The sequence below is a fragment of the Drosophila suzukii genome, chromosome 3, assembly GCF_043229965.1.
Source record: "Drosophila suzukii chromosome 3, CBGP_Dsuzu_IsoJpt1.0, whole genome shotgun sequence".
Taxonomy (NCBI): Eukaryota; Metazoa; Arthropoda; class Insecta; order Diptera; family Drosophilidae; genus Drosophila; species Drosophila suzukii.
Window position 1 is genome coordinate 48,760,484 of NC_092082.1, and position 26,328 is coordinate 48,786,811.

Below are 26,328 nucleotides of genomic sequence, written 5' to 3' on the forward strand. Positions count from 1 at the left end.
TCATACATCTTAAGACCGTTGATACGGGATGACATCAGGATGGTCTATAATCTCTGAGGTAGCCGACATATTTTTATACCCGTTACTCGTAGAGTAAAAGGGTATACTAGATTCGTCGGAAAGTATGTAACAGGCAGAAGGAAGCGTTTCCGACCCCATAAAGTATATATATTCTTGATCAGGATCACTAGCCGAGTCGATCTAGCCATGTCCGTCTGTCAGTCTGTCCGTCTGTCCGTATGAACGCTGAGATCTCGGAAACTATGAGAGTTACAATACTGGGATTAGGCACGCAGATTCCTGAGATTCCTGCGCAGCGCAAGTTTGTTTCAGCACAGTGCCACGCCCACTCTAACGCCCACAAACCGCCCAAAACTGTAACTCCTACAGTTTTGATGCTAGATAGAAAATTTTAACTGAAATGTATTGTTCTCATCAATACCTATCGATTGACTTAAAAAAAAGTTTGCCACGCCCACTTAAACGCCCACAAACCGCGAAAACCTGTGACGCCCACAATTTGCATACTAGATTAAAAAGTTTAACTGAAATGTATTGGTGTCGTCAATACCTATCGATTGATCCAAAAATAAATTTGCCACGCCCACTCTAACGCCCATAACGCTTAACTCTGTCTACCGCCGGTAGGTGGCGCATTTTAATCTCGCTTTGCTGCTTGCATATCTCCATTTCCCTTTGAGTAACGGGTATCTGATAGTCGAGGTACTCGACTATAGCGTTCTTCCTTGTTAGTATTTTAAAAACAGTGAAAACGCTATAACATTCGCGAGTTGACATCTTTTCAGGTGTAGCCCCCGTCCAAAGAGGCCAAAGGAGCAGCCCAACTGTACACAGAGAAAAAAACCGAACAATACCCGTTTGATATTGTCTCCTCAATTTTCACATATCACCTTTTACATAACAAATTGATACGAATTCATATCAATATGATATGATTTTGCATCATTATACCCGTTACTCGTAGAGTAAAAGGGTATACTAGATTCGTCGGAAAGTATGTAACAGGCAGAAGGAAGCGTTTCCGACCCCATAAAGTATATATATTCTTGATCAGGATCACTAGCCGAGTCGATCTAGCCATGTCCGTCTGTCCGTCTGTCCGTCTGTCCGGATGAACGCTGAGATCTCGGAAACTATGGGAGCTAGGCTATTGAGATTTGGCGTGCAGATTCCTGAGCTTCCTACGCAGCGCAAGTTTGTTTCAGTAGACTGCCACGCCCACTCTAACGCCCACAAACCGCCCAAAACTGTGGCTCCTACAGTTTTCATGCTAGATAGAAAATTTTAACTGAAATGTAATGTTCTCATCAATACCTATCGATTGACCCAAAAAAAAGTTTGCCACGCCCACTTTAACGCCCACAAACCGCAAAACCCTGTGACGCCCACAATTTTCATGCTAGATAAAAATTTTTAACTGAAATGTATTGGTCTCGTCAATACCTATCGATTGATCCAAAAAAAATTTGCCACGCCCACTCTAACGCCCATAACGCTTAAATCTGTATACCGCCGGTAGGTGGCGCATTTTAATCTCGCTTTGCTGCTTGCATATCTCCATTTAGCTGAGAAACGGGTATCTGATAGTCGAGGTACTCGACTATAGCGTTCTCCCTTGTTTTAATATAAATTTGTATTAATTTTATACGTTTTTCATATCAAACGTAACATCGAAAAGTCTTCGAAAAAAGAGTATGACTGTGCTTTCGTATTTTTTGTGTATTTATACCCGTTACTCGTAGAGTAAAAGGGTATACTAGATTCGTCGGAAAGTATGTAACAGGCAGAAGGAAGCGTTTCCGACCCCATAAAGTATATATATTCTTGATCAGGATCACTAGCCGAGTCGATCTAGCCATGTCCGTCTGTCCGTCTGTCCGTCTGTCCGTCTGTCCGTCTGTCCGTCTGTCTGTCCGGATGAACGCTGAGATCTCGGAAACTATGAGAGCTAGGCTATTGAGATTTGGCGTACAGATTCCTGAGCTTCCTACGCAGCGCAAGTTTGTTTCAGTAGACTGCCACGCCCACTCTAACGCCCACAAACCGCCCAAAACTGTAACTCCAACAGTTTTGATGCTAGATAAAAAATTTTAACTGAAATGTATTGTTCTCATCAATACCTATCGATTGACCTAAAAAAAAGTTTGCCACGCCCACTTAAACGCCCACAAACCGCGAAAACCTGTGACGCCCACAATTTGCATGCTACATAAAAAATTTTAACTGAAATGTATTGGTGTCGTCAATACCTATCGATTTATCCAAAAATAAATTTGCCACGCCCACTCTAACGCCCATAACGCTTAAATCTGTCTACCGCCGGTAGGTGGCGCATTTTAATCTCGCTTTGCTGCTTGCATATCTCCATTTAGCTGAGTAACGGGTATCTGATAGTCGAGGTACTCGACTATAGCGTTCTTCCTTGTTTTGGTATATAGTATAGTACTAAAGATATTTTTTTGCCGCGGTCACTCTAACATTCGATGAAAAGTGAAAGTATACAAAAGTGAAATATTTACATATGTTTTTTATTTATTTTTGCAAATGGTAAGTATGTAATTTTCAATTGTAATTACTTGATGTTTGTCTAATTCTAATATATTTACTTCTTGGAAACTGTAACGTGCTTTTCGGTGGCTGACTACACAGACTGCACTACACAAAGTCAAATGGCTGGCCAAGATGCCGAACTGGGCAAGTTGGCGTCCACCACTTCGATGGGAAACTTCTATCGAGGACAGAAGAAGGACTTCCTGGCGCTAGTGCAAAGCTACAGGAGACAGCCAAGTATAGCGTGATCGGTCATTTTTTGCTAAGTCCTGGAATTGTTTTTATAATTGATCCGAAATATATAAAAAATAAATACTTACAGCGATCTTATGGGTTTTCAATATTTATTTGTTTTTAAGATGCAAAAAAAGTAAAAACAAAACTGATTAATATTGATATTACAAACATATCAATCTGATATGAAAGTATAACAGCTTGATATGAAAGCATATCAGTTTTATATGAAAGCATATCAGTTTGATATGAAAGCATATCATTTGGATATTAAAAAATACCACAATTTGGGCACAACTTTGATATGTGCGCATATCAATCTGGTATGAAAAATACCAAATTGACATGTTCGAAAATATCAATTTCATATGTTCGAAAATATGAATACGATATGGCAACATAAGGGATCAAAATTGATATGAAAAAATACCCTATTGATGACCAGTTTTAGTATTTTATTTTCTCTGTGTAAGTAAAAACCAATATTCCTGCCCTACTTGTTTTGCTCGTGGATTCTCAAAACTCGGTATATTCACTGGTCGGCATAAGTATTTTGACGGAACAAAAGTTAAATATACTCATAATTTAAACTTACTTCATGTACTCTTTGGCATCAATAGAAAGGTCATTTCAACTTATTGAAAATGCCGAGTTTTTGTAAAAACCTACTTTTTAAACTCTTTCCACGTCATGAAAACTAAAATTTTCTGATGCAACAAAATTCTCTAAGCAAAACTAATAGTGACAACAAAAGAATTTTTCAAAAATAGTTTTTGTTATACTTTGTATGATTTTTTGAAAAGACGCTTGCTCAGTATAAATTGGTACAACAGACGACCACAAGCTGCACACAATTTTTTGCAATTTTTTTTGTCCTTTGGACCATCCTGGCTTCCACATCTTGCTGTCTTGCTCTCTGGCATATGGAAATGTCAGACTGAAAGACTGAAAGTCTGACAGACTGACAGACTGACAGACTGACAGACTGACAGACTGACAGACTGACAGACTGACAGACTGACAGACTGACAGACTGACAGACTGACAGACTGACAGACTGACAGACTGACAGACTGACAGACTGACAGACTGACAGACTGACAGACTGACAGACTGACAGACTGACAGACTGACAGACTGACAGACTGACAGACTGACAGACTGACAGACTGACAGACTGACAGACTGACAGACTGACAGACTGACAGACTGACAGACTGACAGACTGACAGACTGACAGACTGACAGACTGACAGACTGACAGACTGACAGACTGACAGACTGACAGACTGACAGACTGACAGACTGACAGACTGACAGACTGACAGACTGACAGACTGACAGACTGACAGACTGACAGACTGACAGACTGACAGACTGACAGACTGACAGACTGACAGACTGACAGACTGACAGACTGACAGACTGACAGACTGACAGACTGACAGACTGACAGACTGACAGACTGACAGACTGACAGACTGACAGACTGACAGACTGACAGACTGACAGACTGACAGACTGACAGACTGACAGACTGACAGACTGACAGACTGACAGACTGACAGACTGACAGACTGACAGACTGACAGACTGACAGACTGACAGACTGACAGACTGACAGACTGACAGACTGACAGACTGACAGACTGACAGACTGACAGACTGACAGACTGACAGACTGACAGACTGACAGACTGACAGACTGACAGACTGACAGACTGACAGACTGACAGACTGACAGACTGACAGACTGACAGACTGACAGACTGACAGACTGACAGACTGACAGACTGACAGACTGACAGACTGACAGACTGACAGACTGACAGACTGACAGACTGACAGACTGACAGACTGACAGACTGACAGACTGACAGACTGACAGACTGACAGACTGACAGACTGACAGACTGACAGACTGACAGACTGACAGACTGACAGACTGACAGACTGACAGACTGACAGACTGACAGACTGACAGACTGACAGACTGACAGACTGACAGACTGACAGACTGACAGACTGACAGACTGACAGACTGACAGACTGACAGACTGACAGACTGACAGACTGACAGACTGACAGACTGACAGACTGACAGACTGACAGACTGACAGACTGACAGACTGACAGACTGACAGACTGACAGACTGACAGACTGACAGACTGACAGACTGACAGACTGACAGACTGACAGACTGACAGACTGACAGACTGACAGACTGACAGACTGACAGACTGACAGACTGACAGACTGACAGACTGACAGACTGACAGACTGACAGACTGACAGACTGACAGACTGACAGACTGACAGACTGACAGACTGACAGACTGACAGACTGACAGACTGACAGACTGACAGACTGACAGACTGACAGACTGACAGACTGACAGACTGACAGACTGACAGACTGACAGACTGACAGACTGACAGACTGACAGACTGACAGACTGACAGACTGACAGACTGACAGACTGACAGACTGACAGACTGACAGACTGACAGACTGACAGACTGACAGACTGACAGACTGACAGACTGACAGACTGACAGACTGACAGACTGACAGACTGACAGACTGACAGACTGACAGACTGACAGACTGACAGACTGACAGACTGACAGACTGACAGACTGACAGACTGACAGACTGACAGACTGACAGACTGACAGACTGACAGACTGACAGACTGACAGACTGACAGACTGACAGACTGACAGACTGACAGACTGACAGACTGACAGACTGACAGACTGACAGACTGACAGACTGACAGACTGACAGACTGACAGACTGACAGACTGACAGACTGACAGACTGACAGACTGACAGACTGACAGACTGACAGACTGACAGACTGACAGACTGACAGACTGACAGACTGACAGACTGACAGACTGACAGACTGACAGACTGACAGACTGACAGACTGACAGACTGACAGACTGACAGACTGACAGACTGACAGACTGACAGACTGACAGACTGACAGACTGACAGACTGACAGACTGACAGACTGACAGACTGACAGACTGACAGACTGACAGACTGACAGACTGACAGACTGACAGACTGACAGACTGACAGACTGACAGACTGACAGACTGACAGACTGACAGACTGACAGACTGACAGACTGACAGACTGACAGACTGACAGACTGACAGACTGACAGACTGACAGACTGACAGACTGACAGACTGACAGACTGACAGACTGACAGACTGACAGACTGACAGACTGACAGACTGACAGACTGACAGACTGACAGACTGACAGACTGACAGACTGACAGACTGACAGACTGACAGACTGACAGACTGACAGACTGACAGACTGACAGACTGACAGACTGACAGACTGACAGACTGACAGACTGACAGACTGACAGACTGACAGACTGACAGACTGACAGACTGACAGACTGACAGACTGACAGACTGACAGACTGACAGACTGACAGACTGACAGACTGACAGACTGACAGACTGACAGACTGACAGACTGACAGACTGACAGACTGACAGACTGACAGACTGACAGACTGACAGACTGACAGACTGACAGACTGACAGACTGACAGACTGACAGACTGACAGACTGACAGACTGACAGACTGACAGACTGACAGACTGACAGACTGACAGACTGACAGACTGACAGACTGACAGACTGACAGACTGACAGACTGACAGACTGACAGACTGACAGACTGACAGACTGACAGACTGACAGACTGACAGACTGACAGACTGACAGACTGACAGACTGACAGACTGACAGACTGACAGACTGACAGACTGACAGACTGACAGACTGACAGACTGACAGACTGACAGACTGACAGACTGACAGACTGACAGACTGACAGACTGACAGACTGACAGACTGACAGACTGACAGACTGACAGACTGACAGACTGACAGACTGACAGACTGACAGACTGACAGACTGACAGACTGACAGACTGACAGACTGACAGACTGACAGACTGACAGACTGACAGACTGACAGACTGACAGACTGACAGACTGACAGACTGACAGACTGACAGACTGACAGACTGACAGACTGACAGACTGACAGACTGACAGACTGACAGACTGACAGACTGACAGACTGACAGACTGACAGACTGACAGACTGACAGACTGACAGACTGACAGACTGACAGACTGACAGACTGACAGACTGACAGACTGACAGACTGACAGACTGACAGACTGACAGACTGACAGACTGACAGACTGACAGACTGACAGACTGACAGACTGACAGACTGACAGACTGACAGACTGACAGACTGACAGACTGACAGACTGACAGACTGACAGACTGACAGACTGACAGACTGACAGACTGACAGACTGACAGACTGACAGACTGACAGACTGACAGACTGACAGACTGACAGACTGACAGACTGACAGACTGACAGACTGACAGACTGACAGACTGACAGACTGACAGACTGACAGACTGACAGACTGACAGACTGACAGACTGACAGACTGACAGACTGACAGACTGACAGACTGACAGACTGACAGACTGACAGACTGACAGACTGACAGACTGACAGACTGACAGACTGACAGACTGACAGACTGACAGACTGACAGACTGACAGACTGACAGACTGACAGACTGACAGACTGACAGACTGACAGACTGACAGACTGACAGACTGACAGACTGACAGACTGACAGACTGACAGACTGACAGACTGACAGACTGACAGACTGACAGACTGACAGACTGACAGACTGACAGACTGACAGACTGACAGACTGACAGACTGACAGACTGACAGACTGACAGACTGACAGACTGACAGACTGACAGACTGACAGACTGACAGACTGACAGACTGACAGACTGACAGACTGACAGACTGACAGACTGACAGACTGACAGACTGACAGACTGACAGACTGACAGACTGACAGACTGACAGACTGACAGACTGACAGACTGACAGACTGACAGACTGACAGACTGACAGACTGACAGACTGACAGACTGACAGACTGACAGACTGACAGACTGACAGACTGACAGACTGACAGACTGACAGACTGACAGACTGACAGACTGACAGACTGACAGACTGACAGACTGACAGACTGACAGACTGACAGACTGACAGACTGACAGACTGACAGACTGACAGACTGACAGACTGACAGACTGACAGACTGACAGACTGACAGACTGACAGACTGACAGACTGACAGACTGACAGACTGACAGACTGACAGACTGACAGACTGACAGACTGACAGACTGACAGACTGACAGACTGACAGACTGACAGACTGACAGACTGACAGACTGACAGACTGACAGACTGACAGACTGACAGACTGACAGACTGACAGACTGACAGACTGACAGACTGACAGACTGACAGACTGACAGACTGACAGACTGACAGACTGACAGACTGACAGACTGACAGACTGACAGACTGACAGACTGACAGACTGACAGACTGACAGACTGACAGACTGACAGACTGACAGACTGACAGACTGACAGACTGACAGACTGACAGACTGACAGACTGACAGACTGACAGACTGACAGACTGACAGACTGACAGACTGACAGACTGACAGACTGACAGACTGACAGACTGACAGACTGACAGACTGACAGACTGACAGACTGACAGACTGACAGACTGACAGACTGACAGACTGACAGACTGACAGACTGACAGACTGACAGACTGACAGACTGACAGACTGACAGACTGACAGACTGACAGACTGACAGACTGACAGACTGACAGACTGACAGACTGACAGACTGACAGACTGACAGACTGACAGACTGACAGACTGACAGACTGACAGACTGACAGACTGACAGACTGACAGACTGACAGACTGACAGACTGACAGACTGACAGACTGACAGACTGACAGACTGACAGACTGACAGACTGACAGACTGACAGACTGACAGACTGACAGACTGACAGACTGACAGACTGACAGACTGACAGACTGACAGACTGACAGACTGACAGACTGACAGACTGACAGACTGACAGACTGACAGACTGACAGACTGACAGACTGACAGACTGACAGACTGACAGACTGACAGACTGACAGACTGACAGACTGACAGACTGACAGACTGACAGACTGACAGACTGACAGACTGACAGACTGACAGACTGACAGACTGACAGACTGACAGACTGACAGACTGACAGACTGACAGACTGACAGACTGACAGACTGACAGACTGACAGACTGACAGACTGACAGACTGACAGACTGACAGACTGACAGACTGACAGACTGACAGACTGACAGACTGACAGACTGACAGACTGACAGACTGACAGACTGACAGACTGACAGACTGACAGACTGACAGACTGACAGACTGACAGACTGACAGACTGACAGACTGACAGACTGACAGACTGACAGACTGACAGACTGACAGACTGACAGACTGACAGACTGACAGACTGACAGACTGACAGACTGACAGACTGACAGACTGACAGACTGACAGACTGACAGACTGACAGACTGACAGACTGACAGACTGACAGACTGACAGACTGACAGACTGACAGACTGACAGACTGACAGACTGACAGACTGACAGACTGACAGACTGACAGACTGACAGACTGACAGACTGACAGACTGACAGACTGACAGACTGACAGACTGACAGACTGACAGACTGACAGACTGACAGACTGACAGACTGACAGACTGACAGACTGACAGACTGACAGACTGACAGACTGACAGACTGACAGACTGACAGACTGACAGACTGACAGACTGACAGACTGACAGACTGACAGACTGACAGACTGACAGACTGACAGACTGACAGACTGACAGACTGACAGACTGACAGACTGACAGACTGACAGACTGACAGACTGACAGACTGACAGACTGACAGACTGACAGACTGACAGACTGACAGACTGACAGACTGACAGACTGACAGACTGACAGACTGACAGACTGACAGACTGACAGACTGACAGACTGACAGACTGACAGACTGACAGACTGACAGACTGACAGACTGACAGACTGACAGACTGACAGACTGACAGACTGACAGACTGACAGACTGACAGACTGACAGACTGACAGACTGACAGACTGACAGACTGACAGACTGACAGACTGACAGACTGACAGACTGACAGACTGACAGACTGACAGACTGACAGACTGACAGACTGACAGACTGACAGACTGACAGACTGACAGACTGACAGACTGACAGACTGACAGACTGACAGACTGACAGACTGACAGACTGACAGACTGACAGACTGACAGACTGACAGACTGACAGACTGACAGACTGACAGACTGACAGACTGACAGACTGACAGACTGACAGACTGACAGACTGACAGACTGACAGACTGACAGACTGACAGACTGACAGACTGACAGACTGACAGACTGACAGACTGACAGACTGACAGACTGACAGACTGACAGACTGACAGACTGACAGACTGACAGACTGACAGACTGACAGACTGACAGACTGACAGACTGACAGACTGACAGACTGACAGACTGACAGACTGACAGACTGACAGACTGACAGACTGACAGACTGACAGACTGACAGACTGACAGACTGACAGACTGACAGACTGACAGACTGACAGACTGACAGACTGACAGACTGACAGACTGACAGACTGACAGACTGACAGACTGACAGACTGACAGACTGACAGACTGACAGACTGACAGACTGACAGACTGACAGACTGACAGACTGACAGACTGACAGACTGACAGACTGACAGACTGACAGACTGACAGACTGACAGACTGACAGACTGACAGACTGACAGACTGACAGACTGACAGACTGACAGACTGACAGACTGACAGACTGACAGACTGACAGACTGACAGACTGACAGACTGACAGACTGACAGACTGACAGACTGACAGACTGACAGACTGACAGACTGACAGACTGACAGACTGACAGACTGACAGACTGACAGACTGACAGACTGACAGACTGACAGACTGACAGACTGACAGACTGACAGACTGACAGACTGACAGACTGACAGACTGACAGACTGACAGACTGACAGACTGACAGACTGACAGACTGACAGACTGACAGACTGACAGACTGACAGACTGACAGACTGACAGACTGACAGACTGACAGACTGACAGACTGACAGACTGACAGACTGACAGACTGACAGACTGACAGACTGACAGACTGACAGACTGACAGACTGACAGACTGACAGACTGACAGACTGACAGACTGACAGACTGACAGACTGACAGACTGACAGACTGACAGACTGACAGACTGACAGACTGACAGACTGACAGACTGACAGACTGACAGACTGACAGACTGACAGACTGACAGACTGACAGACTGACAGACTGACAGACTGACAGACTGACAGACTGACAGACTGACAGACTGACAGACTGACAGACTGACAGACTGACAGACTGACAGACTGACAGACTGACAGACTGACAGACTGACAGACTGACAGACTGACAGACTGACAGACTGACAGACTGACAGACTGACAGACTGACAGACTGACAGACTGACAGACTGACAGACTGACAGACTGACAGACTGACAGACTGACAGACTGACAGACTGACAGACTGACAGACTGACAGACTGACAGACTGACAGACTGACAGACTGACAGACTGACAGACTGACAGACTGACAGACTGACAGACTGACAGACTGACAGACTGACAGACTGACAGACTGACAGACTGACAGACTGACAGACTGACAGACTGACAGACTGACAGACTGACAGACTGACAGACTGACAGACTGACAGACTGACAGACTGACAGACTGACAGACTGACAGACTGACAGACTGACAGACTGACAGACTGACAGACTGACAGACTGACAGACTGACAGACTGACAGACTGACAGACTGACAGACTGACAGACTGACAGACTGACAGACTGACAGACTGACAGACTGACAGACTGACAGACTGACAGACTGACAGACTGACAGACTGACAGACTGACAGACTGACAGACTGACAGACTGACAGACTGACAGACTGACAGACTGACAGACTGACAGACTGACAGACTGACAGACTGACAGACTGACAGACTGACAGACTGACAGACTGACAGACTGACAGACTGACAGACTGACAGACTGACAGACTGACAGACTGACAGACTGACAGACTGACAGACTGACAGACTGACAGACTGACAGACTGACAGACTGACAGACTGACAGACTGACAGACTGACAGACTGACAGACTGACAGACTGACAGACTGACAGACTGACAGACTGACAGACTGACAGACTGACAGACTGACAGACTGACAGACTGACAGACTGACAGACTGACAGACTGACAGACTGACAGACTGACAGACTGACAGACTGACAGACTGACAGACTGACAGACTGACAGACTGACAGACTGACAGACTGACAGACTGACAGACTGACAGACTGACAGACTGACAGACTGACAGACTGACAGACTGACAGACTGACAGACTGACAGACTGACAGACTGACAGACTGACAGACTGACAGACTGACAGACTGACAGACTGACAGACTGACAGACTGACAGACTGACAGACTGACAGACTGACAGACTGACAGACTGACAGACTGACAGACTGACAGACTGACAGACTGACAGACTGACAGACTGACAGACTGACAGACTGACAGACTGACAGACTGACAGACTGACAGACTGACAGACTGACAGACTGACAGACTGACAGACTGACAGACTGACAGACTGACAGACTGACAGACTGACAGACTGACAGACTGACAGACTGACAGACTGACAGACTGACAGACTGACAGACTGACAGACTGACAGACTGACAGACTGACAGACTGACAGACTGACAGACTGACAGACTGACAGACTGACAGACTGACAGACTGACAGACTGACAGACTGACAGACTGACAGACTGACAGACTGACAGACTGACAGACTGACAGACTGACAGACTGACAGACTGACAGACTGACAGACTGACAGACTGACAGACTGACAGACTGACAGACTGACAGACTGACAGACTGACAGACTGACAGACTGACAGACTGACAGACTGACAGACTGACAGACTGACAGACTGACAGACTGACAGACTGACAGACTGACAGACTGACAGACTGACAGACTGACAGACTGACAGACTGACAGACTGACAGACTGACAGACTGACAGACTGACAGACTGACAGACTGACAGACTGACAGACTGACAGACTGACAGACTGACAGACTGACAGACTGACAGACTGACAGACTGACAGACTGACAGACTGACAGACTGACAGACTGACAGACTGACAGACTGACAGACTGACAGACTGACAGACTGACAGACTGACAGACTGACAGACTGACAGACTGACAGACTGACAGACTGACAGACTGACAGACTGACAGACTGACAGACTGACAGACTGACAGACTGACAGACTGACAGACTGACAGACTGACAGACTGACAGACTGACAGACTGACAGACTGACAGACTGACAGACTGACAGACTGACAGACTGACAGACTGACAGACTGACAGACTGACAGACTGACAGACTGACAGACTGACAGACTGACAGACTGACAGACTGACAGACTGACAGACTGACAGACTGACAGACTGACAGACTGACAGACTGACAGACTGACAGACTGACAGACTGACAGACTGACAGACTGACAGACTGACAGACTGACAGACTGACAGACTGACAGACTGACAGACTGACAGACTGACAGACTGACAGACTGACAGACTGACAGACTGACAGACTGACAGACTGACAGACTGACAGACTGACAGACTGACAGACTGACAGACTGACAGACTGACAGACTGACAGACTGACAGACTGACAGACTGACAGACTGACAGACTGACAGACTGACAGACTGACAGACTGACAGACTGACAGACTGACAGACTGACAGACTGACAGACTGACAGACTGACAGACTGACAGACTGACAGACTGACAGACTGACAGACTGACAGACTGACAGACTGACAGACTGACAGACTGACAGACTGACAGACTGACAGACTGACAGACTGACAGACTGACAGACTGACAGACTGACAGACTGACAGACTGACAGACTGACAGACTGACAGACTGACAGACTGACAGACTGACAGACTGACAGACTGACAGACTGACAGACTGACAGACTGACAGACTGACAGACTGACAGACTGACAGACTGACAGACTGACAGACTGACAGACTGACAGACTGACAGACTGACAGACTGACAGACTGACAGACTGACAGACTGACAGACTGACAGACTGACAGACTGACAGACTGACAGACTGACAGACTGACAGACTGACAGACTGACAGACTGACAGACTGACAGACTGACAGACTGACAGACTGACAGACTGACAGACTGACAGACTGACAGACTGACAGACTGACAGACTGACAGACTGACAGACTGACAGACTGACAGACTGACAGACTGACAGACTGACAGACTGACAGACTGACAGACTGACAGACTGACAGACTGACAGACTGACAGACTGACAGACTGACAGACTGACAGACTGACAGACTGACAGACTGACAGACTGACAGACTGACAGACTGACAGACTGACAGACTGACAGACTGACAGACTGACAGACTGACAGACTGACAGACTGACAGACTGACAGACTGACAGACTGACAGACTGACAGACTGACAGACTGACAGACTGACAGACTGACAGACTGACAGACTGACAGACTGACAGACTGACAGACTGACAGACTGACAGACTGACAGACTGACAGACTGACAGACTGACAGACTGACAGACTGACAGACTGACAGACTGACAGACTGACAGACTGACAGACTGACAGACTGACAGACTGACAGACTGACAGACTGACAGACTGACAGACTGACAGACTGACAGACTGACAGACTGACAGACTGACAGACTGACAGACTGACAGACTGACAGACTGACAGACTGACAGACTGACAGACTGACAGACTGACAGACTGACAGACTGACAGACTGACAGACTGACAGACTGACAGACTGACAGACTGACAGACTGACAGACTGACAGACTGACAGACTGACAGACTGACAGACTGACAGACTGACAGACTGACAGACTGACAGACTGACAGACTGACAGACTGACAGACTGACAGACTGACAGACTGACAGACTGACAGACTGACAGACTGACAGACTGACAGACTGACAGACTGACAGACTGACAGACTGACAGACTGACAGACTGACAGACTGACAGACTGACAGACTGACAGACTGACAGACTGACAGACTGACAGACTGACAGACTGACAGACTGACAGACTGACAGACTGACAGACTGACAGACTGACAGACTGACAGACTGACAGACTGACAGACTGACAGACTGACAGACTGACAGACTGACAGACTGACAGACTGACAGACTGACAGACTGACAGACTGACAGACTGACAGACTGACAGACTGACAGACTGACAGACTGACAGACTGACAGACTGACAGACTGACAGACTGACAGACTGACAGACTGACAGACTGACAGACTGACAGACTGACAGACTGACAGACTGACAGACTGACAGACTGACAGACTGACAGACTGACAGACTGACAGACTGACAGACTGACAGACTGACAGACTGACAGACTGACAGACTGACAGACTGACAGACTGACAGACTGACAGACTGACAGACTGACAGACTGACAGACTGACAGACTGACAGACTGACAGACTGACAGACTGACAGACTGACAGACTGACAGACTGACAGACTGACAGACTGACAGACTGACAGACTGACAGACTGACAGACTGACAGACTGACAGACTGACAGACTGACAGACTGACAGACTGACAGACTGACAGACTGACAGACTGACAGACTGACAGACTGACAGACTGACAGACTGACAGACTGACAGACTGACAGACTGACAGACTGACAGACTGACAGACTGACAGACTGACAGACTGACAGACTGACAGACTGACAGACTGACAGACTGACAGACTGACAGACTGACAGACTGACAGACTGACAGACTGACAGACTGACAGACTGACAGACTGACAGACTGACAGACTGACAGACTGACAGACTGACAGACTGACAGACTGACAGACTGACAGACTGACAGACTGACAGACTGACAGACTGACAGACTGACAGACTGACAGACTGACAGACTGACAGACTGACAGACTGACAGACTGACAGACTGACAGACTGACAGACTGACAGACTGACAGACTGACAGACTGACAGACTGACAGACTGACAGACTGACAGACTGACAGACTGACAGACTGACAGACTGACAGACTGACAGACTGACAGACTGACAGACTGACAGACTGACAGACTGACAGACTGACAGACTGACAGACTGACAGACTGACAGACTGACAGACTGACAGACTGACAGACTGACAGACTGACAGACTGACAGACTGACAGACTGACAGACTGACAGACTGACAGACTGACAGACTGACAGACTGACAGACTGACAGACTGACAGACTGACAGACTGACAGACTGACAGACTGACAGACTGACAGACTGACAGACTGACAGACTGACAGACTGACAGACTGACAGACTGACAGACTGACAGACTGACAGACTGACAGACTGACAGACTGACAGACTGACAGACTGACAGACTGACAGACTGACAGACTGACAGACTGACAGACTGACAGACTGACAGACTGACAGACTGACAGACTGACAGACTGACAGACTGACAGACTGACAGACTGACAGACTGACAGACTGACAGACTGACAGACTGACAGACTGACAGACTGACAGACTGACAGACTGACAGACTGACAGACTGACAGACTGACAGACTGACAGACTGACAGACTGACAGACTGACAGACTGACAGACTGACAGACTGACAGACTGACAGACTGACAGACTGACAGACTGACAGACTGACAGACTGACAGACTGACAGACTGACAGACTGACAGACTGACAGACTGACAGACTGACAGACTGACAGACTGACAGACTGACAGACTGACAGACTGACAGACTGACAGACTGACAGACTGACAGACTGACAGACTGACAGACTGACAGACTGACAGACTGACAGACTGACAGACTGACAGACTGACAGACTGACAGACTGACAGACTGACAGACTGACAGACTGACAGACTGACAGACTGACAGACTGACAGACTGACAGACTGACAGACTGACAGACTGACAGACTGACAGACTGACAGACTGACAGACTGACAGACTGACAGACTGACAGACTGACAGACTGACAGACTGACAGACTGACAGACTGACAGACTGACAGACTGACAGACTGACAGACTGACAGACTGACAGACTGACAGACTGACAGACTGACAGACTGACAGACTGACAGACTGACAGACTGACAGACTGACAGACTGACAGACTGACAGACTGACAGACTGACAGACTGACAGACTGACAGACTGACAGACTGACAGACTGACAGACTGACAGACTGACAGACTGACAGACTGACAGACTGACAGACTGACAGACTGACAGACTGACAGACTGACAGACTGACAGACTGACAGACTGACAGACTGACAGACTGACAGACTGACAGACTGACAGACTGACAGACTGACAGACTGACAGACTGACAGACTGACAGACTGACAGACTGACAGACTGACAGACTGACAGACTGACAGACTGACAGACTGACAGACTGACAGACTGACAGACTGACAGACTGACAGACTGACAGACTGACAGACTGACAGACTGACAGACTGACAGACTGACAGACTGACAGACTGACAGACTGACAGACTGACAGACTGACAGACTGACAGACTGACAGACTGACAGACTGACAGACTGACAGACTGACAGACTGACAGACTGACAGACTGACAGACTGACAGACTGACAGACTGACAGACTGACAGACTGACAGACTGACAGACTGACAGACTGACAGACTGACAGACTGACAGACTGACAGACTGACAGACTGACAGACTGACAGACTGACAGACTGACAGACTGACAGACTGACAGACTGACAGACTGACAGACTGACAGACTGACAGACTGACAGACTGACAGACTGACAGACTGACAGACTGACAGACTGACAGACTGACAGACTGACAGACTGACAGACTGACAGACTGACAGACTGACAGACTGACAGACTGACAGACTGACAGACTGACAGACTGACAGACTGACAGACTGACAGACTGACAGACTGACAGACTGACAGACTGACAGACTGACAGACTGACAGACTGACAGACTGACAGACTGACAGACTGACAGACTGACAGACTGACAGACTGACAGACTGACAGACTGACAGACTGACAGACTGACAGACTGACAGACTGACAGACTGACAGACTGACAGACTGACAGACTGACAGACTGACAGACTGACAGACTGACAGACTGACAGACTGACAGACTGACAGACTGACAGACTGACAGACTGACAGACTGACAGACTGACAGACTGACAGACTGACAGACTGACAGACTGACAGACTGACAGACTGACAGACTGACAGACTGACAGACTGACAGACTGACAGACTGACAGACTGACAGACTGACAGACTGACAGACTGACAGACTGACAGACTGACAGACTGACAGACTGACAGACTGACAGACTGACAGACTGACAGACTGACAGACTGACAGACTGACAGACTGACAGACTGACAGACTGACAGACTGACAGACTGACAGACTGACAGACTGACAGACTGACAGACTGACAGACTGACAGACTGACAGACTGACAGACTGACAGACTGACAGACTGACAGACTGACAGACTGACAGACTGACAGACTGACAGACTGACAGACTGACAGACTGACAGACTGACAGACTGACAGACTGACAGACTGACAGACTGACAGACTGACAGACTGACAGACTGACAGACTGACAGACTGACAGACTGACAGACTGACAGACTGACAGACTGACAGACTGACAGACTGACAGACTGACAGACTGACAGACTGACAGACTGACAGACTGACAGACTGACAGACTGACAGACTGACAGACTGACAGACTGACAGACTGACAGACTGACAGACTGACAGACTGACAGACTGACAGACTGACAGACTGACAGACTGACAGACTGACAGACTGACAGACTGACAGACTGACAGACTGACAGACTGACAGACTGACAGACTGACAGACTGACAGACTGACAGACTGACAGACTGACAGACTGACAGACTGACAGACTGACAGACTGACAGACTGACAGACTGACAGACTGACAGACTGACAGACTGACAGACTGACAGACTGACAGACTGACAGACTGACAGACTGACAGACTGACAGACTGACAGACTGACAGACTGACAGACTGACAGACTGACAGACTGACAGACTGACAGACTGACAGACTGACAGACTGACAGACTGACAGACTGACAGACTGACAGACTGACAGACTGACAGACTGACAGACTGACAGACTGACAGACTGACAGACTGACAGACTGACAGACTGACAGACTGACAGACTGACAGACTGACAGACTGACAGACTGACAGACTGACAGACTGACAGACTGACAGACTGACAGACTGACAGACTGACAGACTGACAGACTGACAGACTGACAGACTGACAGACTGACAGACTGACAGACTGACAGACTGACAGACTGACAGACTGACAGACTGACAGACTGACAGACTGACAGACTGACAGACTGACAGACTGACAGACTGACAGACTGACAGACTGACAGACTGACAGACTGACAGACTGACAGACTGACAGACTGACAGACTGACAGACTGACAGACTGACAGACTGACAGACTGACAGACTGACAGACTGACAGACTGACAGACTGACAGACTGACAGACTGACAGACTGACAGACTGACAGACTGACAGACTGACAGACTGACAGACTGACAGACTGACAGACTGACAGACTGACAGACTGACAGACTGACAGACTGACAGACTGACAGACTGACAGACTGACAGACTGACAGACTGACAGACTGACAGACTGACAGACTGACAGACTGACAGACTGACAGACTGACAGACTGACAGACTGACAGACTGACAGACTGACAGACTGACAGACTGACAGACTGACAGACTGACAGACTGACAGACTGACAGACTGACAGACTGACAGACTGACAGACTGACAGACTGACAGACTGACAGACTGACAGACTGACAGACTGACAGACTGACAGACTGACAGACTGACAGACTGACAGACTGACAGACTGACAGACTGACAGACTGACAGACTGACAGACTGACAGACTGACAGACTGACAGACTGACAGACTGACAGACTGACAGACTGACAGACTGACAGACTGACAGACTGACAGACTGACAGACTGACAGACTGACAGACTGACAGACTGACAGACTGACAGACTGACAGACTGACAGACTGACAGACTGACAGACTGACAGACTGACAGACTGACAGACTGACAGACTGACAGACTGACAGACTGACAGACTGACAGACTGACAGACTGACAGACTGACAGACTGACAGACTGACAGACTGACAGACTGACAGACTGACAGACTGACAGACTGACAGACTGACAGACTGACAGACTGACAGACTGACAGACTGACAGACTGACAGACTGACAGACTGACAGACTGACAGACTGACAGACTGACAGACTGACAGACTGACAGACTGACAGACTGACAGACTGACAGACTGACAGACTGACAGACTGACAGACTGACAGACTGACAGACTGACAGACTGACAGACTGACAGACTGACAGACTGACAGACTGACAGACTGACAGACTGACAGACTGACAGACTGACAGACTGACAGACTGACAGACTGACAGACTGACAGACTGACAGACTGACAGACTGACAGACTGACAGACTGACAGACTGACAGACTGACAGACTGACAGACTGACAGACTGACAGACTGACAGACTGACAGACTGACAGACTGACAGACTGACAGACTGACAGACTGACAGACTGACAGACTGACAGACTGACAGACTGACAGACTGACAGACTGACAGACTGACAGACTGACAGACTGACAGACTGACAGACTGACAGACTGACAGACTGACAGACTGACAGACTGACAGACTGACAGACTGACAGACTGACAGACTGACAGACTGACAGACTGACAGACTGACAGACTGACAGACTGACAGACTGACAGACTGACAGACTGACAGACTGACAGACTGACAGACTGACAGACTGACAGACTGACAGACTGACAGACTGACAGACTGACAGACTGACAGACTGACAGACTGACAGACTGACAGACTGACAGACTGACAGACTGACAGACTGACAGACTGACAGACTGACAGACTGACAGACTGACAGACTGACAGACTGACAGACTGACAGACTGACAGACTGACAGACTGACAGACTGACAGACTGACAGACTGACAGACTGACAGACTGACAGACTGACAGACTGACAGACTGACAGACTGACAGACTGACAGACTGACAGACTGACAGACTGACAGACTGACAGACTGACAGACTGACAGACTGACAGACTGACAGACTGACAGACTGACAGACTGACAGACTGACAGACTGACAGACTGACAGACTGACAGACTGACAGACTGACAGACTGACAGACTGACAGACTGACAGACTGACAGACTGACAGACTGACAGACTGACAGACTGACAGACTGACAGACTGACAGACTGACAGACTGACAGACTGACAGACTGACAGACTGACAGACTGACAGACTGACAGACTGACAGACTGACAGACTGACAGACTGACAGACTGACAGACTGACAGACTGACAGACTGACAGACTGACAGACTGACAGACTGACAGACTGACAGACTGACAGACTGACAGACTGACAGACTGACAGACTGACAGACTGACAGACTGACAGACTGACAGACTGACAGACTGACAGACTGACAGACTGACAGACTGACAGACTGACAGACTGACAGACTGACAGACTGACAGACTGACAGACTGACAGACTGACAGACTGACAGACTGACAGACTGACAGACTGACAGACTGACAGACTGACAGACTGACAGACTGACAGACTGACAGACTGACAGACTGACAGACTGACAGACTGACAGACTGACAGACTGACAGACTGACAGACTGACAGACTGACAGACTGACAGACTGACAGACTGACAGACTGACAGACTGACAGACTGACAGACTGACAGACTGACAGACTGACAGACTGACAGACTGACAGACTGACAGACTGACAGACTGACAGACTGACAGACTGACAGACTGACAGACTGACAGACTGACAGACTGACAGACTGACAGACTGACAGACAGACTGACAGACTGACAGACTGACAGACTGACAGACTGACAGACTGACAGACTGACAGACTGACAGACTGACAGACTGACAGACTGACAGACTGACAGACTGACAGACTGACAGACTGACAGACTGACAGACTGACAGACTGACAGACTGACAGACTGACAGACTGACAGACTGACAGACTGACAGACTGACAGACTGACAGACTGACAGACTGACAGACTGACAGACTGACAGACTGACAGACTGACAGACTGACAGACTGACAGACTGACAGACTGACAGACTGACAGACTGACAGACTGACAGACTGACAGACTGACAGACTGACAGACTGACAGACTGACAGACTGACAGACTGACAGACTGACAGACTGACAGACTGACAGACTGACAGACTGACAGACTGACAGACTGACAGACTGACAGACTGACAGACTGACAGACTGACAGACTGACAGACTGACAGACTGACAGACTGACAGACTGACAGACTGACAGACTGACAGACTGACAGACTGACAGACTGACAGACTGACAGACTGACAGACTGACAGACTGACAGACTGACAGACTGACAGACTGACAGACTGACAGACTGACAGACTGACAGACTGACAGACTGACAGACTGACAGACTGACAGACTGACAGACTGACAGACTGACAGACTGACAGACTGACAGACTGACAGACTGACAGACTGACAGACTGACAGACTGACAGACTGACAGACTGACAGACTGACAGACTGACAGACTGACAGACTGACAGACTGACAGACTGACAGACTGACAGACTGACAGACTGACAGACTGACAGACTGACAGACTGACAGACTGACAGACTGACAGACTGACAGACTGACAGACTGACAGACTGACAGACTGACAGACTGACAGACTGACAGACTGACAGACTGACAGACTGACAGACTGACAGACTGACAGACTGACAGACTGACAGACTGACAGACTGACAGACTGACAGACTGACAGACTGACAGACTGACAGACTGACAGACTGACAGACTGACAGACTGACAGACTGACAGACTGACAGACTGACAGACTGACAGACTGACAGACTGACAGACTGACAGACTGACAGACTGACAGACTGACAGACTGACAGACTGACAGACTGACAGACTGACAGACTGACAGACTGACAGACTGACAGACTGACAGACTGACAGACTGACAGACTGACAGACTGACAGACTGACAGACTGACAGACTGACAGACTGACAGACTGACAGACTGACAGACTGACAGACTGACAGACTGACAGACTGACAGACTGACAGACTGACAGACTGACAGACTGACAGACTGACAGACTGACAGACTGACAGACTGACAGACTGACAGACTGACAGACTGACAGACTGACAGACTGACAGACTGACAGACTGACAGACTGACAGACTGACAGACTGACAGACTGACAGACTGACAGACTGACAGACTGACAGACTGACAGACTGACAGACTGACAGACTGACAGACTGACAGACTGACAGACTGACAGACTGACAGACTGACAGACTGACAGACTGACAGACTGACAGACTGACAGACTGACAGACTGACAGACTGACAGACTGACAGACTGACAGACTGACAGACTGACAGACTGACAGACTGACAGACTGACAGACTGACAGACTGACAGACTGACAGACTGACAGACTGACAGACTGACAGACTGACAGACTGACAGACTGACAGACTGACAGACTGACAGACTGACAGACTGACAGACTGACAGACTGACAGACTGACAGACTGACAGACTGACAGACTGACAGACTGACAGACTGACAGACTGACAGACTGACAGACTGACAGACTGACAGACTGACAGACTGACAGACTGACAGACTGACAGACTGACAGACTGACAGACTGACAGACTGACAGACTGACAGACTGACAGACTGACAGACTGACAGACTGACAGACTGACAGACTGACAGACTGACAGACTGACAGACTGACAGACTGACAGACTGACAGACTGACAGACTGACAGACTGACAGACTGACAGACTGACAGACTGACAGACTGACAGACTGACAGACTGACAGACTGACAGACTGACAGACTGACAGACTGACAGACTGACAGACTGACAGACTGACAGACTGACAGACTGACAGACTGACAGACTGACAGACTGACAGACTGACAGACTGACAGACTGACAGACTGACAGACTGACAGACTGACAGACTGACAGACTGACAGACTGACAGACTGACAGACTGACAGACTGACAGACTGACAGACTGACAGACTGACAGACTGACAGACTGACAGACTGACAGACTGACAGACTGACAGACTGACAGACTGACAGACTGACAGACTGACAGACTGACAGACTGACAGACTGACAGACTGACAGACTGACAGACTGACAGACTGACAGACTGACAGACTGACAGACTGACAGACTGACAGACTGACAGACTGACAGACTGACAGACTGACAGACTGACAGACTGACAGACTGACAGACTGACAGACTGACAGACTGACAGACTGACAGACTGACAGACTGACAGACTGACAGACTGACAGACTGACAGACTGACAGACTGACAGACTGACAGACTGACAGACTGACAGACTGACAGACTGACAGACTGACAGACTGACAGACTGACAGACTGACAGACTGACAGACTGACAGACTGACAGACTGACAGACTGACAGACTGACAGACTGACAGACTGACAGACTGACAGACTGACAGACTGACAGACTGACAGACTGACAGACTGACAGACTGACAGACTGACAGACTGACAGACTGACAGACTGACAGACTGACAGACTGACAGACTGACAGACTGACAGACTGACAGACTGACAGACTGACAGACTGACAGACTGACAGACTGACAGACTGACAGACTGACAGACTGACAGACTGACAGACTGACAGACTGACAGACTGACAGACTGACAGACTGACAGACTGACAGACTGACAGACTGACAGACTGACAGACTGACAGACTGACAGACTGACAGACTGACAGACTGACAGACTGACAGACTGACAGACTGACAGACTGACAGACTGACAGACTGACAGACTGACAGACTGACAGACTGACAGACTGACAGACTGACAGACTGACAGACTGACAGACTGACAGACTGACAGACTGACAGACTGACAGACTGACAGACTGACAGACTGACAGACTGACAGACTGACAGACTGACAGACTGACAGACTGACAGACTGACAGACTGACAGACTGACAGACTGACAGACTGACAGACTGACAGACTGACAGACTGACAGACTGACAGACTGACAGACTGACAGACTGACAGACTGACAGACTGACAGACTGACAGACTGACAGACTGACAGACTGACAGACTGACAGACTGACAGACTGACAGACTGACAGACTGACAGACTGACAGACTGACAGACTGACAGACTGACAGACTGACAGACTGACAGACTGACAGACTGACAGACTGACAGACTGACAGACTGACAGACTGACAGACTGACAGACTGACAGACTGACAGACTGACAGACTGACAGACTGACAGACTGACAGACTGACAGACTGACAGACTGACAGACTGACAGACTGACAGACTGACAGACTGACAGACTGACAGACTGACAGACTGACAGACTGACAGACTGACAGACTGACAGACTGACAGACTGACAGACTGACAGACTGACAGACTGACAGACTGACAGACTGACAGACTGACAGACTGACAGACTGACAGACTGACAGACTGACAGACTGACAGACTGACAGACTGACAGACTGACAGACTGACAGACTGACAGACTGACAGACTGACAGACTGACAGACTGACAGACTGACAGACTGACAGACTGACAGACTGACAGACTGACAGACTGACAGACTGACAGACTGACAGACTGACAGACTGACAGACTGACAGACTGACAGACTGACAGACTGACA

General features: G+C 48.4%; 1 protein-coding gene across 8 annotated transcripts in view; it reads right to left on the reverse strand.

The window, feature by feature from the left end:
• Myo81F (Myosin 81F) overlaps positions 1-26,328 on the reverse strand; it is a 2,624,640-nt gene that overhangs the window by 145,510 nt on the left and 2,452,802 nt on the right. The gene's annotated exons all lie outside the window — the stretch shown is intronic.